Here is an 18,536-nt window from a genome sequence, read left to right on the forward strand (position 1 = left end):
TTTGTACTCAAACACTGACAAAAGGAATACAGATTATTGAGTTATTTATTACATTCATGAACTTACTTAAATTCCAGTTTATGGCAGGAAGCTATATAAAAATATTCTTACTTTTTTTCATTTGATGAGTACTGAAGATGATAGATTGGCCTCTTTGTGAGATAAAGGTATCATTATTGAATGCACACTGTGTGTCTCACTCTTCATATAGTTCATCAAGTCTCCACAACAGGCAGGAACCAGCCTTAATTTATCAATGGGAAACTGAAGGTCATAGACATTAAGTTGCTTATGTAAGGTCAGAGGATTATTGTTTTGTAGTTAAGATCTAAACACACACTTGAATCTGAATCCCACATTGTTTTTCTTTCCTTCCAGGTACCCTGGACTAAACTGAAGATTTTTAACTTCTCTCTTATCTAGCAACTTTTCCTTTGATCTTGACTATCAGAAAAGGAAAAGTTTTTTTTTTTTTTCTTAACATGATTTCATCTTTCCTACTTCCAACCGTTGGGCTTCCCTGGTGCATCAGTAGTAAAGAATCTGCCTGCTAATATAGGAGATGTGGGTTCTATTCCTGAGTCAGGAAGATCCCCTGGAGAAGGAAATGGCGACCCACTCTAGTATTCTTGCCTGGGAAATCCCATGGACAGAGGAGCCTGGTGGGCTACGGTCCATGAGGTTGCAAAGAGTCAGATGTGAGCACAGATACACACACACAGTTACAACCATTCAAACAAACAAAAAAAAATAGCTGTATATCTGGTGATTTTTTTTTTCCTGATTATAGAATCAGTCAGGTTCATTTGGTAAAATTTAGAAAATATGGAAGAACACAGTGAACAAATGAATACCACTCCTAATCCTATCACTCAAAGATAACCCTACCACTCAGAGATAACCACTATTCACATATTATATGCTTTCATTGTCAGTGGCTATATATAGCTCATTAAAAATAGACTCATGCTGTGTAACTATTTTATAACAAATGTTTCCTCATGTCAATGGATATTGTTTCTACAATATACTTTTCACGGTTCCCTAATATCCAACACATAGATATAATAATATAAAGTGCAGGTAGCATTCTAGGTGCCTTGGCAATGCTATCTCACACAAACACAAATTTTAGTAGGTGGTTTTATTATCTTCACTTTATATGAGAAATGGGGGGCCCACAGAGGTAGTGTGGTATTATTTGATTTGGATTACATGTGTTTCAATGACAGAGTTAGGAGTGGAACTCTCAGAATCTAGATTTAGAGCAACATCTTTAGTCTCTCTACTCAATAAGTCTCACTGGAGCTTCAGGAGTCCTTTTAAGAAGAGCAGATAGATTTTCATTAAATTCTTCAGTGTAGCACAGCCATAGTCCATTTTTATGGACCAGTGTCATGGTTCCTTTTTTTTTGCTTTATTCTTTCATTTCCTTCACAAGCTTATATTTATTTTTAGTAGCAATTATCTTTGTCATCAATTGAGACTGTGTGTAGATGTGTACCCTATCCCACACATCCTGACAAATTCAATAAATTGTAGAGAAAAATAATTGTTAAATAGTTATATCTTTTAATTTTCTCCTCTTCTTTCCCCTCTTTTCTCCTCCTCTTCTCTTCTCCTTCCTTCCTTCCTTCCTTCCTCTCTTTCTCCCATTCTTTATTTCTTTGCTAGGTTTTAGCTATTATTCACCAGGACCAAGCTACCCTAAAATACAAACAGTGTTTTATGAGAAAAAAGAAGCCTGCTTTCATCATTCCAAATGAAGCCTTTGGGCATTTCAAGTAATACATGTTACAGCTTTGAAGAATAAAGATATTGAATGGTGAGAATTTAAAAATATCGAAGGGACTTTCAGATGGCTATTTTATAATCTGAAACCTTAAAAAACAAAACTTGGAAACTTAAAAAGCAAAATTTTATAACCTGAGTTGTCTCTTTAAACATTTATGAAAACAGTGGAAATTTTGTGGAAAAGCAAATCTTTATATGAAAAGAGAACTTGGAAATTTTAAAATATGAGTTGTTATTTTGTTTCCCAGAGCTGATACAGGAAGAGTAAACCACAAGGGAAACTGCTAGATGACACTAAGAGTAGTAATAATGTTAATTTTCTGATGTCAGAAAGATGGAAAAAGGAAGTACACACTTCTGCAATTGAATTGAACTAAGGCAACTCAGTGATGCCAGCTTTGGTTGAATAGATGAGTCTGGCCACTAACAAAAGTTTCCTTATAAGCAGGCCATGGCCAAAAGGAGATCAACAGAACAAGATGCCAAAATCATCAGCAAGACCTGCCATTGGATTCCTTTGAATCTTTTCTGTGAGTGTTGGTATTAATCATTGAACTACAGGAATGCCATAATTATCATATATTTATCTCACTTTGCTTCACTGAGACTATTTTACTAATGAATGATTGAAAAAATAAAAGAAGAAAATGGTTAAGAGCAAAAGATTTGGCATGGTTTGAATACCAGCTCTGCAATGTACTTGTTTTTGCCAACTCTGGATCCCTACCTTCATCTTCTGGAAAAAGCACCTTCTTTTTCCCTTAGGGAACTCCTCTTTTCTTATGTTGTGCCAATAATCAAGGTCTCTGCCCTCCTCTCGAAAAATGGTAAGGCATGTTACCCAAGCTTGGCCAATCAGATTCAACTTCCCAGAAATTAGGCCATGTCCAAAGAAGTGAGCAGAATAGATCATCTCCATGGGAACTGGTTTGTTAGTTCCTGCTACCTAGATGTTGGATTTTTGTGTTTCTTATTCTTCCAATAAGCCAGTTATTTGTTCTCCCTTGATTCTGTGAGGTACTCCATGCTCTTCCAGTATGTTTCAGTTTTATTTAAGTTAACCAGAATCTGTTCTTCTTGGATTCAACAAAGAACTTGAATAGTCTAAACAAATTAAGTAAACCATAACTCTAATCTCCATACACTTCAGCAAATGTAAAATATCTAGTTCAACCTATAGCTAAGTCTATTAAAACAGATTTATAATAATGACCTCAACATACTTGACAATACTAAAAGAAATATTTTGATAACTGTGGAATATTTACACCATCTTCCTAAGAAGCTACTTCGTGTGTAAAATTTTGAAAACTGGGACTTCCTTGGAGGTTCAGTGGTTAAAACTCTGTGCTTCTAATGTAGGGGGTTTGTGTTTGATCTCTGGTTGGGGAACTAAGATCCCACATGCCTGGTGGCACAGCCAGAAAAAAAAGAAAGAAAGGAAAAAAAGAGAGAGAGAAGAAAAGAAAGCCTGTATCCAGGACTTGTGAAGATTAATCGAGAACATGCCTGGAAAATGTCTAGCACAGCACACCTCGTAGAGTAAGTGATCTCTATCTACTGGCTCAGTGGAATACTGATCTGATATTCAGTTTTAATAAATAGATTTGATCTGGAAAAAAAAAAAAAAAGAACCAGTTTCCATAAAAGCATCTAATCAAGATTTTCACCATGCAAATGAGCAGTTTTGATTTTCCCCAGAAATTTATTGTGGTGGTGGTGGTGGTGAAGTAGCTAAGTCGTATCCTACTCTTGTGACCCCATGGACTGTAGCCTGCCAGGCTCCTCTGTTCATGGGATTTTCAAGCAAGAATACTGGGGTGGGTTGCCATTTCCTTCTCCAGGAATCTTCCTGACCCAGGGATTGAACTCAGGTCTCCTGCATTGCAAGCAGTCTTTTGCATTGCATTCGGATTCTTTACCAATTTTGCTTTAAATAATGAAGTGATCTAGTAAGGAGGTATTTTCAGATGTATGTCAACTAAGGGAATAAATAATTTAGTCTTTGCTGTATATGTATGTTAACATGGATGTGTATTTGGGTACATAATAGAGCCAACTGGACTTGTTCTTAAGATTTTGTAGACTATAGATGTACAGAGAATTAAAACCAAATCTGAGATATCCTCAACTATTCATTCTAACAGACTCATGTACCCGAACATTCAGGCTTATACAACATTAATCTCATTCTAGTTGGCACTTAGCATAGAAAATCTTTAGTTAAAGCTGCTTTGCTGAAGCTGAGGTTTAAGAGTGTCAGGTCATTTTTTTCTGATTCCACAGGATTCAAAATTGTACTCAGTATGGGGAAAGCACACCGGTGACTGCTTTTCCCAAGAGCCTTCCCAATGAGCTGACATTACAAAAGCCATTTAGCCTGCTCTGATGAGGCAGTCCAATTCTGCTAGCAGAATGAGAGGAGGAAGGTGTTGTGAAAGGCACTTACCCAACAACCATTCCTCTTTGATAGTCAACAGAAACCTAATTTCATTCAGATTCCTAAATCTCAGGCAGGGGGTGATCTCCAGGAAACGAATCTCATGCAGCTTAGCCATTCATGGTAATTTGGTTCCTGTTTGCCGGTAGTTGGTCTAGTGTTTTGCATGTGACCAACTTCTGGCTGAAAAGGTGTAAGGCAATCTGTTGGGAGAAGGAGCTTCTAGAAAAGAGTTTTTCTCCTGGTTAAAAAATGTAGAGACTTGTGAAAAGCCTTTTGACCTTTAAGCCTTTCTTCTTGAATGTAGCTAAGTGAGGATGACCTCCTTGTAGCTATATCCATCTTCCTGTAACCATGAAGTGATGAGATAACTGGATAAAAAGCCAATATACTAAAAATGGCAGAGTGGAAATATAAAAAGAGCATGAACACTTGATGTCATTTTTAGCCACTGCTCCCAAAAATGGAACCCAGACTGTGTACCCCTGGACAACTTGTTAACTGAGATCACTGAATGTCTTCCTTACTTTTCTCTTACTTGTAGCTGAAAGCATTTCTAAGGGCATTCACACTTATACACCTTTTCTAAATCCCTTAGTTTTAAATGCTTTATATCACCAGACAAAAGAATCATTGTCTGACAATAGAGAGAAGAGACCCTGGACATTCCTGCATTTTTATCTCTCAAAAATAAGCTAGAAATTCTATTCAGTGTTTTACTAGCAGATATCTGGGGGGTGAGAGGGGAGTAGCAGGGGAGTGGGGGGCTTGTTTGTATTTGCTACAACTGTCAGAGTAAGTACCTTTCAGTATAGCAAGTTTAGTTTGCTAGACAATCTTACAATAAGGGATTGTGAATGGGACCTGTAAGGAAAATCCCCAGTTGTCCTGTCTTGGAGAGAATTTTAGAATCAGGATAAAAGAAATCAGTTACTGATAACCAGGAATGCAAAGCATTCTTCAGTATCTACAGAAATTAGGAGTGGGGCATTCATTTGCATAGAAAGTAGCAAAACTTTGAAAACATGTCGGATATTAAAAAATAAAAATAAGAGAGCAATGTTGTATTACTATAGGGAGAACTGTAGCCTCTTGAACCCCATGGCCTATTTTTTACAGAGAGAGAATTCTAGATGCTGTCATCACAAAGACTGCTGTACTCTTGAAGATGCCCCGCAGGTTTTCAATGTTGAGGCAATTTCCTGAATGCATAATGTGCCTGAGAAGAAACTTCTGAGGGAAAAAACTTGTTTTTTCACTTAGCAGAGTGACTTTCAAACGTTTTTTTAAACCATGACTCACAATAAGCTATGACCTTCCCAGGTGGCTCAGGGGTAAGAATCTGTCTGCGACGCAGGAGATGCAGGAGATACGGGTCTGATCCCTGGGTCGGGAAGATCCCCTGGAGGAGGAAATGCAACCCACTCCAGTATTCTTGCCTGGAGAATCCCATGGACAGAGGAGCCTGGTGGGCTACAGTCCTTGGGATCACAAAGAGTTGGACACGACAGAGCACACAGTGAGATATATATTTTACATGTCTAGTATAAAGTATATATGTGTATGAACACACACCCGACTGAAATCAGTTCGATCACTCAGTCATGTCCAACTCTTTGCGACCCCATGGACTGCAGCACGTCCGTCACCAACTCCCAGAGCTTACTCAAACTCACATCCATTGAGTTGGTGACGCCATCCAACCATCTCATCCTCTGTTGTCCCCTTCTCCTCCCGCCTTCAATCTTTCCCATCATTAGGGTCTTTTCCAATGAGTCAGTTCTTTGCATCAGGTGGCCAAAGTGTCGGAGTTTCAGCTTCAGCATCAGTCCTTCCAATGACTATTCAGGACTGATTTCCTTTAGGGTGGACTGGCTGGATCTCCTTGCAGTCCAAGAGACTTTCAAGAGTCTTTTCCAACACCATGACTGAAATAGGTTTCATGAAAAGATACTTGTTCTTTTATTGTGTGATGCCTTCTCAGATATTCTAATCTAGTTGTTCTCTTTTCCTTTCCGTGTTTTAAAAGGGGTGTTTTTAACCTACTAAACTGATTTCACCACCTGCTAACGGGTTACCACTTGCAGTTTGTAAAAGCACTGAGTCAAGATAGTTTCTGAGGCAAGTTACAGCTCGTATGAGTTCAACAGGTTTGAACAATGTGGAAACTTGTCTTACAGAGCAGAAATCCCAGAGACAGGGCGGACTTCAGAGCTGCTTGTCATCAGTCGCCGGGTACTTTGTCTCTGTTCTGACTTCTACCGGGCCGCCTTCAATCTTAGGCTGCCTCCCTTGCTGGCTTAATAAAGTTGGTGTGTTGGACATTTTCAGTTATTCTGTCAGACCCTCCCTCTGGCTTTCTCTGTCTGCCCTGGGCCCTGCAAGACCCAGCTGTATGGATTACATGAGCGGGCACCCTTATCTGCTGACTTCTGCTTGGATTCCACCAGTTGAAAGACCCTTCAGGAAACTGGGCATAGAGAAGAGAATGAAACTGAGGTATTTGCTTATGTATCTGTGAGGTCAACGTGTGCTAATCACATTCTTTCACCCAGGAAATTAGAAATATCCCAAGTCAGAAAGCACTGAGACAGATTGTTCCAAACTGCCTCCTGCCTCAGCTTCTAGAAATTCGATGATGGAATGGGTTGAGTTGCTCCAGAGCAACTCCATGTGAAGTCAAGATGGAATTCCCTGGGGCCCTGGCCTCGGAGGTTAGGTTGACAGTGGCCACTCACCCCAGTTGTTTCACCAGCATCTCCCCCGGACTTTTCCAAGCTCAGCCATGGCTGTTTTGACTGTGCTCACCATCTTTGTCCTTCTCTGCCACTATCACTGCTCCTTGCTCATCACATCTCTCCACCTTCTCCCATGAACCTTGTCTCCTTCCTCTTCCCAGAGCTTTTACTTGGGTCAGTTGAGTGACAGTCACAGTAACTTCTGGGGCTGTGACTCAGTCCTACAGGTTTCTTATCATTTTGTGAAGTAGGCAAAGGTTTAGAGCAGTTGTTTGGGTTCTGAGGGACTTCCTTGGTGGCTTGGATGGTAAAGAACCTGCCTTTAGTACAGGAGACAGACCCGGGTTCAATCCCTGAGTTGGGATGATCCCCTGGAGAAGGGAATGGCTACACACTCCAGTATTCTTGCCCGGACAATTCCATGGACAGAGGAGCCTTGCAATCTATAGTCCATGGGGTCTCAAAGAGTTGGACATGACTGAGTGACTTTCACTGGTGTTCTGGGAGCATCTAAGTGCATTTCTCTAACGCCAAAGTCAACTAATGCAGGAGGAAGTATTTGGGGCACATGGTACAATCAGAAGACCTAGGGAATTAGGATGTATTTGGGGAAAATATTGAATTCCACATAAGACAAAGACATTTAACATCTTCCCAAGTTCTCTCTCATTCCATCTCTTTCTTTTGTTTCCTTTTCTCCCTTGCTTCCTTTCTTTCTTCCTCCCTTCTTCCCTTCTCCTCTTACTTCCTCCCTCCCTCCCTCTTTCTTTCTTTTGTCTAGCCATCCATCTATCCATCCGACCACCCATCCATCCCCAACCTACCTACTTACTATATTTACACATTTGTTAGTCACACCTACCTACTTACCTATCACTAGGTAACAGCTGCTAGACAACTGTGGTTCTTTGTTTTTACATAGAGAGCATATTTCAAGGAAGTGAACTTGTTTCTTTTTTTAAGAAACAGTCTTAAAATTACCTTCTGAGTTGCTTAGTTTAGGGAGAGTAAAAAATCGGTGTTGCTTGGGTAATGCTGGGTCCTTTGGGCAAGCACCTGCCCTGAATCTGGGCTATGTCACTTCCTCCTAGTGTCCCTGAGGCCTCTGCTTGGGTCTGGTTCACTGGTGGGCCATGGGTTGTGACTTCTCTGGAAAGTTATTACATAACATGTTTGCACATTGTTTTGGAGTAAAGGTTGCCAGAGATTAGCACATTGGTTTCCATTTTATTTACCCTTCTAGGAGGAGACGTTGTAGTAAAGATGTTTTCCTAAGGAAATTTTTCACCTTGGGGATGGATCCATGTTTTTGTAGACCTTTAGACTGTACAAATTTAGTATATCAGCTTTAAGAAAAAGTATACAACAGTGGATATGAATTAAATATTTATTTTGAATTATAAAAAATCTCAACAAATTACACTTTAAAAATATATCATATACCATAAACATCACAGAATCCAGAAAAACAATGTAATATTTACAATTAATGAATTGCTTTGGCAAAACTCTTTAATATCATGACTGTGTACTCCTGACTTTTCTCTTCATGTGATAACAGCTTTTAAAAATAATTTTTCATGAAGAAAACAGAAAGTAATTCAGTCTGCTACTGTTTGGTTGAAATTTATTTCTTATTATTGATGATTGGGATGAATCAGACACTCAACTTCTCACAGAAGTTCTCTGTAATATTGCTAAATATTTGTGTTTTATAGAAGGAATTCTGATTAATTCTATTTCTCATAACTATTATGAAAAAAGCAAAGAAATATGTTTCATTTATTATTGCAAATTTACTTTTATCATGCATGTTCTTTTTTTGAATTTTCATATGAATTTTTTTTTCTCTTTTTTTAAGCTTTAAACTCCTTATTTTTTTTGAATTGGGGTATAATTTAACAACATATGTTGGGATAGTTTCAGATGAACAGTGAAGCGGCTCAGTCATATATATGTCTGAGTTTCAAGCATGTTCTTGACAGGAGAGAATTTCCAATTTGACTAGATGTCATGAGAAGTAAATCTTCCACTTAAGATTTTAAATATCTGCTGACTGGAGAATTTTCCAACTAGTTTCTGGTTTCATGTGTTTCAAAAATCTTTTCTCCTCCATTGTTGGTACACTGTGATGCTAAGTGCCGTAGGAAACATTCGTAGACTGATACAACTCCTGGGCCCCATCCTTTAAAAAAAAAAAAAGAAGTATAACTAATTTACAATATTTCAGGTATACAGCAAAGTGATTCAGTTACACGTGCATGTATATATTATACCTATATACCTATATTCTTTTACTCATGAAAATTAGTGATCATTTTTCTTTCTCTTAATAGTTAACTCTGTCCAAGAAGAATTTTCCTTTTATGTTTCCTTCAGAAAAGCAATAACAATAATATCAGAATAATCACCGTGCAATAAGGGCTGAATGTGTGAGACAGACTTTATGTATTACTGCGTTCAATGCTCAGCTACTATCGAGGCAGATGGTATCATAACTTTCTTTCCAAACACAGCAAGGACTGCTTGCTCAAGACCACAAACTTGTAAGTGAGAGAACTTTTGAAACCTGGTCCGTTTATCCCCAGCACTCATGTTCTTTCTTTTCAAGGGTCTTGCCCTTCAGAGTTAGATCAGGTGAGTGTACAAAGGTATTCAAGGGAACAGAGTCTTCTTTGCCTCTCTAAGGAACTGGACAACACATAATCGGGGACCTTGAACCAGTAATTCTAACTGAGTGTGACTCTCTTTTTGTCCGTCCCGCATCATTCTTGGCCCTCATCCCGGTGTGGTCTGGGATGTGATGCTAGTGCTCGCTTATCATCTTCATAAGGTTGAGGTTCTCTGTCTTTCTGACTGAGATGCTGGGCCTGTTTTACTTCCTGGGAACTTTGTCTGTGTTCAATATCAGCATCATTTTTTCCCATGGTGATGAGGGTGGGGGAGCAGGAGGGCACAATAGTGTGACTGCCAAACTTGAAACAAGATGCTCAACTCCAGGTCTGTGGTCCCAATCTCTATACGACAGCTCCCTGGGTCACCCCAGCAAATCCACAGAGACACCAAGGAATGATCAAAATTTCTGAGGAAAGAATAGCGACATTCAACATCTGCTAAACAGCAGATGAACCAATGGCTCAAGGGAGTTCACGGCTTCAAAATGAGATCGCATTACACTTCTTTTGATGACATATTGTGTGCAAAGTTCTTTTTTAGAGATTGTTGTAATAAAAGGAATTTTACCTGATTCTAAGATTTCAGAAGCTGTGTAGGGCCCAACAAGTAAGCACACATATCCTATCGGTAAGTACTTATGACTGTTTAAGAAGGAAATAGTTATTATTTCTTCTCTCAAATTATGCTTTTTTTCCCCTGAAACATCTACTGAATTGTTAGAAAATAAGGACTTACTCAGTTGTTTGGACCTAACTACTTAATAAGTAGAATTTAATAAGGTATCTTTCTGGGCTCAGGCACGTCAGGAAGAAATTACTGAGACACTAACAGGCTCCATGAACAGATACTTGGGAAGCTCTGTTCTGGGCAACAAGCTAAAGTACTTTAGGTGTTTTATTTTAAAATTTTTTTATCTAACCCATTATTTACTTTATTTTGAATACATTTAGAAAATATGGTTTTACATCAGTGGCCAACTGGATTTGCTAATTCGTGAGACTCGAGTTACACAGATATATTGACTTGACCACAGGATACAGCTAGGCTACTCCTGGTGCCCACCAGGGGCAGACCTATTGCCGTAAGACACAGAACAGATGAGGACATTTGTATTTTTCAGATAGGTTGTCTCACAAAAAAGCAGGCAAGAGAAAAAAGAGTCTGAAGGTGAGAAAGTTCGGTTTCATCAAATAAATCACTTGATCCCCCTGCTTAGGGAGGAGAGAGAGGAGGTAGGAAGAAAAATCAGAAATAGTCCCGGTGGCACTCTCTCCCTGTGGAAACCTGAATCAAGGGAAATGGAAGTTCTTCCTGCCTACTGGGAAGAATAGAGGGTTCACACATTATAAAATGTGTGATCGGGAGGCTGGACATTGAAAAACAAATGCATCTCTGTTGTAAGACTCAAAGCTAGTTTCAAATAAATTGTCATGTCTTTGCTAGTGAGTTCGAAGCATTTTTCTTGTTATCAAATTGCTTTAGCTCTTACATAAATTGTCTTTTCATGATAAGTATATTTTTTAAAGGTCATCAAGATTTTACCCACTGGGAAAGGAATATTTGTGATAGGTCTGGGCAGGGAACAGAGTAGAGAAAGAGCCACAGGTGATGACAGGGAAAATATTTTATCAGTTCCTAGCGTTATCACCCATGATGAAAATCATTTCTTCGTAAGTTCTCTGTATTCTTGAGATAGCTGGAATTTTTTCCCCTTGCAAATACCTTCATGAACTACAGATAAACTTCCACACTTGCTTTGCCTTGATGACACTGGGGAGATGGCCCTGCTGAGAAAACGCAACAACCAGCAGAACTGGAATCACTGCACATTCATAATCACAGCCCTCAGCACAGCCCTGCAAACCGGCTCAGCTTCTCCAGAAAGCTTGCTCTCATTCTCTGCAACTTCTTGCCTTTTCCCTTCTCTAAGGAGGAGACGCACACTCCCACACACCCTCCACCCACTCTCAGTGATGAATCATGTATAAGGCTGTGGCGAGAAAGCTGAAAACATCAGCGAAGAAGCACTGTTGATCCCCACCACCGAATGCACACACTGCCTGTGTTTACACCTGAAGACAAACCGGTACAAACTTCCTCCCTGATGAAAAGGGAGCAACAGCTGTCTTGCGTCAAAAACCTGTGATCACAGGTACCCTGAAGGCCATAGCTACCTCCTTACCTGCCTCGTCGTTCCCTTCCTTCCTTCCTTCCTTCTTCTCCTCCTCCCTCCTTCCAAATTACTTTTCTCCTCAGTAGGACCGTCCAGCAGAAGCTTCCTCACTACACAAGTCTCTACTCCAGCACACAGCCGACTCTGGGTATCCATGAATAGAGGGCTGGCTGCACTACACCATTTTGTTTGGGAGATCAGGGCATCCATGGATGGGCTCCATGGGGGTCCGGGAACTGGTCCTCTTGGGTACTGAAGGACAGCTGTGTAGACATCCTGCATTGCTCTCCAAACCCTCCCCTGCCCTGGCCTGCACCCCCCTGCACCCTGCCTTGGCATTTCCATCAGAAGACAGCTCTCAAAGGGCTCTTCACACCTCCATCACCCTGTTAGGCTGACTGTATTTATTACGAGTAGAGAAGTCTCCCTAGTAGGTTGAGAGGACTAAAGAAATGGCTTCAGGACTGCTTCTGTTGGAATCTTTGTATAGAGGCTCAGGAATCTCCATATTCAATGAGTACTCCAGATCACTCCCAGCTCCCAGGGTAAAAACAGAAATTCCTTTCTCTAATGGGTTGCAAGCAGCTTTAAAGTCACCAAACCTTGGTGGTCACCAGGGGCTGGGAGACAGGGTAGGGTTGGGTGGAATAGGGAATAACTGCTTAAAGTGTATGGAAGTTTTTTTTTGAGAAATGATGAGACTATTTTGGAACCAGAGGTGGCAATTGCATAACATTGTGAATGCACTAAATACCATGGAATTGTATGTTTTACAATGCTAATTTTATATTATGTAAATTTCACCTCAATTTAAAACACTTACTGAGAAAAGAAAAAACAAACCTTATTTAATCCTCTCAAGCAGAAAATACTTAAAATATTTTTGATGGGCTGCTCATCAGGGAAAAAATTATAATAATTACGAGGGGGGGTCTTTATATAGGTGAATAGAAGATTTTTGATCAACAAAATGTTGGCTCACAAGGATTCAATAATATAAACTTTATTTGTATGAAACATGGCCTGGTGTCTATTATTTATCTTCATTGGGACCCTTGGGAGGAAGATAAAATAATATTTTGAGATATTATGGAAAAGTCTCTTTTATTATACCCTATTATCCAATTTGGAAACTGCTATTTGCATGAGACACTAAATATTAAAAATGCTGCACAAGTAGATTATATAAAACGTGGGAAAAGGCTATAATTATTCAGTAATTTTCAGAATATTTCAGCTTCAGCTTCATGCCACCTCATTTTAAGACAGAGGAGAACAGCTCGCAGGGGACTAATTTGCATTGATAACATGCTGTGCCTTAATGGACCCTCTGCAAAAGCCAAGACTATGAGCGGGATCAATAGTGCATAGTCTTTACTAAGGCTTTTTAATGCACTTAACCACATTCGGGTATTAGTCTTAATAAGCTTTCTGAGCTTTGATCATTATTGCTCCTTTGAGTATTAATAAGAAATACAGAATTGCATATTGTATTCCCATTAAACAAGTAAATTCATATTAGGAATCATTATGAAAACTAATTATTTAGGAAAAGCAAAGCCGTGCTACTGGCTGGGAAATCCTGACATTATATTCCAGAGTATGAAAATACCCTCCCTTCCTGGAGCATCTTTCCCAGAGCAATGCTGAGTGTGTTTCCCTAATCCACATCTTCTCTTTTGCTTCTCTGCATGAGGGTGAGAAGAAGCCTCTGCCTGCCTAGACTTGACCTGCCTGCTAAGGGAGGGCCCCCAGGGCTGGGAGGGAAGTGAGTACAGACTTGGACTCTTGAGTGCTCAGAGTTGTAGCTACTGTGGATTGGATTGTCCCCTGTGTGTGCACGCATGTTCAGCTGTGTCTGACTCTTGGCGACCCCATGGACTGTAGCTCACCAGGCTCCTGTGTTCATGGAATTTTCCAGGCAAGAATACTGGAGTGGGTTGCCGTTTCCTACTCCAAGGGATCTTCCCAACCCAGAGATCGAACCCAAGTGTCCTGTGGCTTCTGCATTGGCAAGTGGATTCTTTACCACTGCGCCACTGGGGGAGGACATTCCCTGTGTACTGGGCACTTTTCATCTGTTACCTTGTTCACGCCTCACAAAGAGCGATCCTCACTTCACAAACAAGAAAAAACCCACACGTCTAGAAAGTGGGAGCTATGTTTCAAGCCTGGGTGGGCAACACTATTCAATCCTTTCTCCTCTCTGAGGTATTCTCCCTTCTCTGCTGGGAATTAGCAAAAGGAAAAATCCTTTTCTTGCTCCAGACAGATGGGAATGAAGAGTAACATGGAAGCAAAGGAAACCCTACCTTTCTGAGGCATTGGATGGGTCTGTGCTCAATTACCCCAGAGGACCTGAGAGGTGAAAGAATTTCCTTAGAAAAGTGCATTGTTGAACTTGAAAAGAGTCATTAAATTAGCTCCTTGACACCTCTGGGAAAAGGTAAATATCATTATAGTTTTTTCATTTAGAGAAACACTAGTGCAGAAATATTGAAGAAGTGTCTCCCATTGTCAGAGAGGTGGGAGTGAGGGGTAGATGGAAGCCAGATTTAAATTGACTTCTCAGATTTCTTACTCTAATTACTACACTATATTTTCAAACATTAAAATGTCTCTCAAGCTTTTGGCAAGAAGTTTTAAAACATCAAAATTCAATTCTCTGCCAATTACCAGCCATTTAATTTAGGAGTACCTAATTGAGTTTTCTGATTTGAAGGTTCTTATGGGCTAGAAACTCACATGCCGTATTTGAGCCCAAAGCTAAATTTTTATAGGCAAGTTATAACCTTTCTAATAGACTTTGAACTGCAGTGACTGATCCTTGCAGGTGTAACTGTAATGAGCTTTCAGCTCTTGTTTGAGTGCATTTTCCACCTGAATTCGAATCTGTAATGAATCATGAGCTGATTTCCAAGCTGGCGTCTCAGGAGGACAGCTGGGTGAAAAGGTCAGGGAGAATTGGTCTTTGTTTGAAGTGGTCCCAGCAAAAATATCTCATTTAAAATCTGCTGGAAGTTGGCACTTTCATTTTTTCACCTTTATCTCAGTGCCTGCACTCTGATGAGCAGAGCAGGAGAGAAGCAAAATTGTGTTAATATAATTGGGCGTCAGGATCTAAGAAACCTCAGAAAGCAAAGAGGCAGTCTATTACATTTGAAATATTAGATTTTATGTCAGATGCCGTGGGCATGTGTTTGAACTAGTATGATTTGATATATAGCCAAGGGACACTTACATATCAATTAGGATGGTGATGAGTCACGTCCAAGTTCAAGGAATATGTATTCCTATGACTAAGCTTCATCCAAATGTTTCTACAAGGAAGAAACTGCTTTCTTATAGTACATCTTGGTACAAAGATGTAACCACCCAAAATATTTACTTCAAAACAACATGTTTTAATATTTCTAGTTTTACTGTGGTGATTGGAGAGATAAAACCACTACATTTAAATGAAGCTCCATGTCTTACATGTAGTCAAGGCTATGTAAATATTTGCTGAGTGAAAGAATGAAAATATAAATGAATAATAAAGTGTGACGGAATCAATCAAGTTCCTTCTGTGTCATACTGGCTTTTAAATGAGAATTTTTCTTATTTTTTAGAATTAAAGTGTAGTTGATTTACAATGCTCCAGGGGTACAGCAAAGTGATTCAGGTATGTACATGTGTGTATGTGTGTGTGTGTGTGTGTGTGTTGAGAGGTGTATACATGTATTTATATCTTTTTCAGATTCTTTTTCATTGGCAGCTTATGGGATTTTAATTCTCCTGACCCAGGATCAGACCCAGGCCCCTGACAAGTAGGCCCTGAGTCCTAATTACTGGGGCGCAAGTCCTAATCACTGGACCACCAGGGACTTCTTTTTCACTATATTTTATTACAAGATATTGAATATACTTTCCTGCCCTGCAAGTCCTTGCTGATTGTCTATTTTATATATAGTAGTGTATCTCTCTTAATCCTAAATCCCCAGTTTATCCCCCACCCCTTTCCCCTTTGGTAACCGTAAGTTTATTTTCTATGTCTGTGTAAAAGGAATTTTTAAATTGAGTTCAAAAAGCATTCTCAGGGTGAATATGACTGTATTGCAAAAACAATCCTCAGGCAAAATAAGTCTTCTCGGAGAGAATTCCTGCATAGAAAATTAGAGTCTGTGTCTTTAGAATTTGGTTGACAGAAGCACTAAAGAATCCTGAGAATAAAGATACCCCATCTCTTAGCCTCTAGAAGATCACGTGTGGGTGGGTCTCCTCATTTCCAGATATGATTCTACGAGTGGAAAAAAGCCCCTTACATGAAGGAGTATTTTCACCCACAGAAGCAGTTCAAATGCCAGGAATCCTTTTAAAAGGATTTCCTATGGACAGAAAAGCTCTGGTTTCCTATATGATTGGGCCACTGTAAGGAATCACAGTTGCTTGAAAAGGCACTGAGTTCCTAAATCAAACATATAAGGTGTAATAGAAACCACATCATGCGCTTTAAAGTCAGAATCTTGGGGTTTGAGTAAAAACACAATCACTAGTTATGACTCTTACTTGATCTATTTGAGCCTCAATTTCCTTCATATGTAAAGTTAAGGTAATAAAATCTGCTCTATAGAAGGCTGAAATAATACAAGTAAAATGATCAGCACAATATCGTTCTCTTAGTAGTTTGTTGATAAGCGTATCGACATTATTGAACAGATATGTATCTTACCTTGAAATGTTCCTTATCTGCTCTACTTCAGACAGCCACACAATATTTATTGTGCAGCTACTATAAGCCAGAAGTGTGCTAGGTATCACACATACAGTGTTGGCTAGACACACATGGCTCCCTGCTCTCGTGGAGTTTACAGTCTAGGAGGGAAGAGGGACATTCAACCAGTAATCCCTAAGAAGAAAAATCAGAAAATGAGACGTAACCAGGGGTTAACCAACAATCCTTGGCCCCTTTGTTTAAGCATGGGCTGTAGGGAATTTCAGAAGAAATGTATTATTATCCACTTCTCTAGCATTAACAATTTTTAAAGCCATGGACTTTAAGGAAGTTTTAAGTAGGCAATTCAACATATTAATCAGTATTTTTATTGCAAAGAACAGAATCTACTTCTGGGCTTCCCAGGTGGCTCAGTGGTAAAATTCCACCTACCAATTCAGGAGACTTGGGTTTGATCCCTGGATTGGGAATATGCCCTGAAGGAGGAAATGGCAACCCACTCCAGTAATTTTGCCTAGAAAATCCTGTGGACAGAGCAGTCTGGACCACAGTCCCTGGGGCTACAAAGAGTCAGACTCAACCAAGAGACTAAGCACTCACAGAATCAACTCTGGCTAGTGAAGCAGAATGATATTTACTACAGAATGTTGATAATAATTCCCAAATTGTTGGAAGAGGCGAAGACGCAATCTAGGCTGAGTTAAAAGGAGCAAGACCCAAGCCACGTTTTTGAACTAGACCATTAAGTGTGGCTGTCCCCTCTCCACTGATCAGGAAGCTATCAAATCAGGAAGTTGCCACCTCAGCTGCCAGGGGCAGATCCAGACTCCCCTCCACCCACAAAATGAGCCCCCTGTACGCTGTCTTTCCTCTCACATTACTCAGTTTTAAATAAAGTCTTGCGTGAGTGCATCTAATTGGAGGCACCTACATCGCATATAGAATGGCACTGTAAACCACATTTGGAAAATGTGTCTTTAGCTTTTTTAGCTTTGGGACCCTTAAAAGGGCCTGAAAGTGTTAGTAGCTCCATTGTGTCTGACTCTTTGTGACCCCATGGACTACCCACTAGGCTCCTCTGTTCATAGGATCTCCCAGGCAAGAATACTGGAGTGGATAGCCTTTCCCTTCTCCAGGGGATCTTCTTGACCCAGGGATTGAACCTGGGTCTCCTACATTGCAGGCAGGCCCTTTATCATCTGAGCCACCAGGGAAGCCCTAAAAGACCTGGGGGTGGGTATAGAGCGAGGTAATCCACAATATGAAAGTGTTTAGTAGAGGCATACGCATCAGCTGAGAAAGGGCATCTCTTTATAAGAAGAGGAGTGGATCCTCTTACATTTCCAACCATTTCATTGGCTGCATGACAGTGGGGCCACCCTTTTTAACCATTCGGTGCTAATTCAGCTCAACCTCAAATAGAATAGATGTTAAGATCTCATAATTCTTTTAAATGACTAACCTGGTACCGGCTATTTTTTAGGAGAATGCTATCAGTATTGTCTGGGGTTAGTTTCTTGATGTACCACAGTTTCACTCTTGGTTTTGCCAGTTGCTAGTCAATGTGACTGGCATGTGAAACTGATGAAATGAATTGAGAAATGGAATGTGACACGTGTGACCAAACCAAATCCGTCAACATCCTGGTCTGTTTACCAGAAATGAAAGTTGCTAAGAAGAGTGTAAAAAAGAAAAAGCAAAACAAAGCCAATTGTTCATCACAAGCTTAAAAATAACAACTCTGTGTGTTGTGTATAGATCAAATTAAAACAAAACAAATTAAAGCCAGGGAATAAGGGTAGGTGGGTGCCAATAATGCTTTTTAAGGACACTGACATATCCTTTTTTTTATGCTTTGACATTTTTATTTTGTATTGTAATATAGCCGATTAACAATGTGGTGATAGTTTCAGGTAATAGTTTCAGCCATACATATACATGCATCGATTCTCCCCCAAACTCCCCTCCCATCCAGCCTGGCTCATAATACTGAGTAGAGTT

The 18,536-nt window shown here is 39.9% G+C and overlaps 1 long non-coding RNA gene across 1 annotated transcript in view; it reads left to right on the forward strand.

Moving 5' to 3' along the window:
• Window positions 1-2,424, forward strand: part of LOC122684337 — a 76,240-nt gene extending 73,816 nt beyond the window's left edge. Inside the window, exons 3-4 of the long non-coding RNA XR_006337994.1 lie at window positions 1,675-1,825; window positions 2,243-2,424. This is a non-coding gene — a long non-coding RNA (uncharacterized LOC122684337). The remainder of the gene's footprint in view (window positions 1-1,674; window positions 1,826-2,242) is intronic.
• Window positions 2,425-18,536: the final 16,112 nt, after the last annotated feature.

The sequence above is a fragment of the Cervus elaphus genome, chromosome 26, assembly GCF_910594005.1.
Source record: "Cervus elaphus chromosome 26, mCerEla1.1, whole genome shotgun sequence".
NCBI classification, from domain to species: Eukaryota; Metazoa; Chordata; class Mammalia; order Artiodactyla; family Cervidae; genus Cervus; species Cervus elaphus.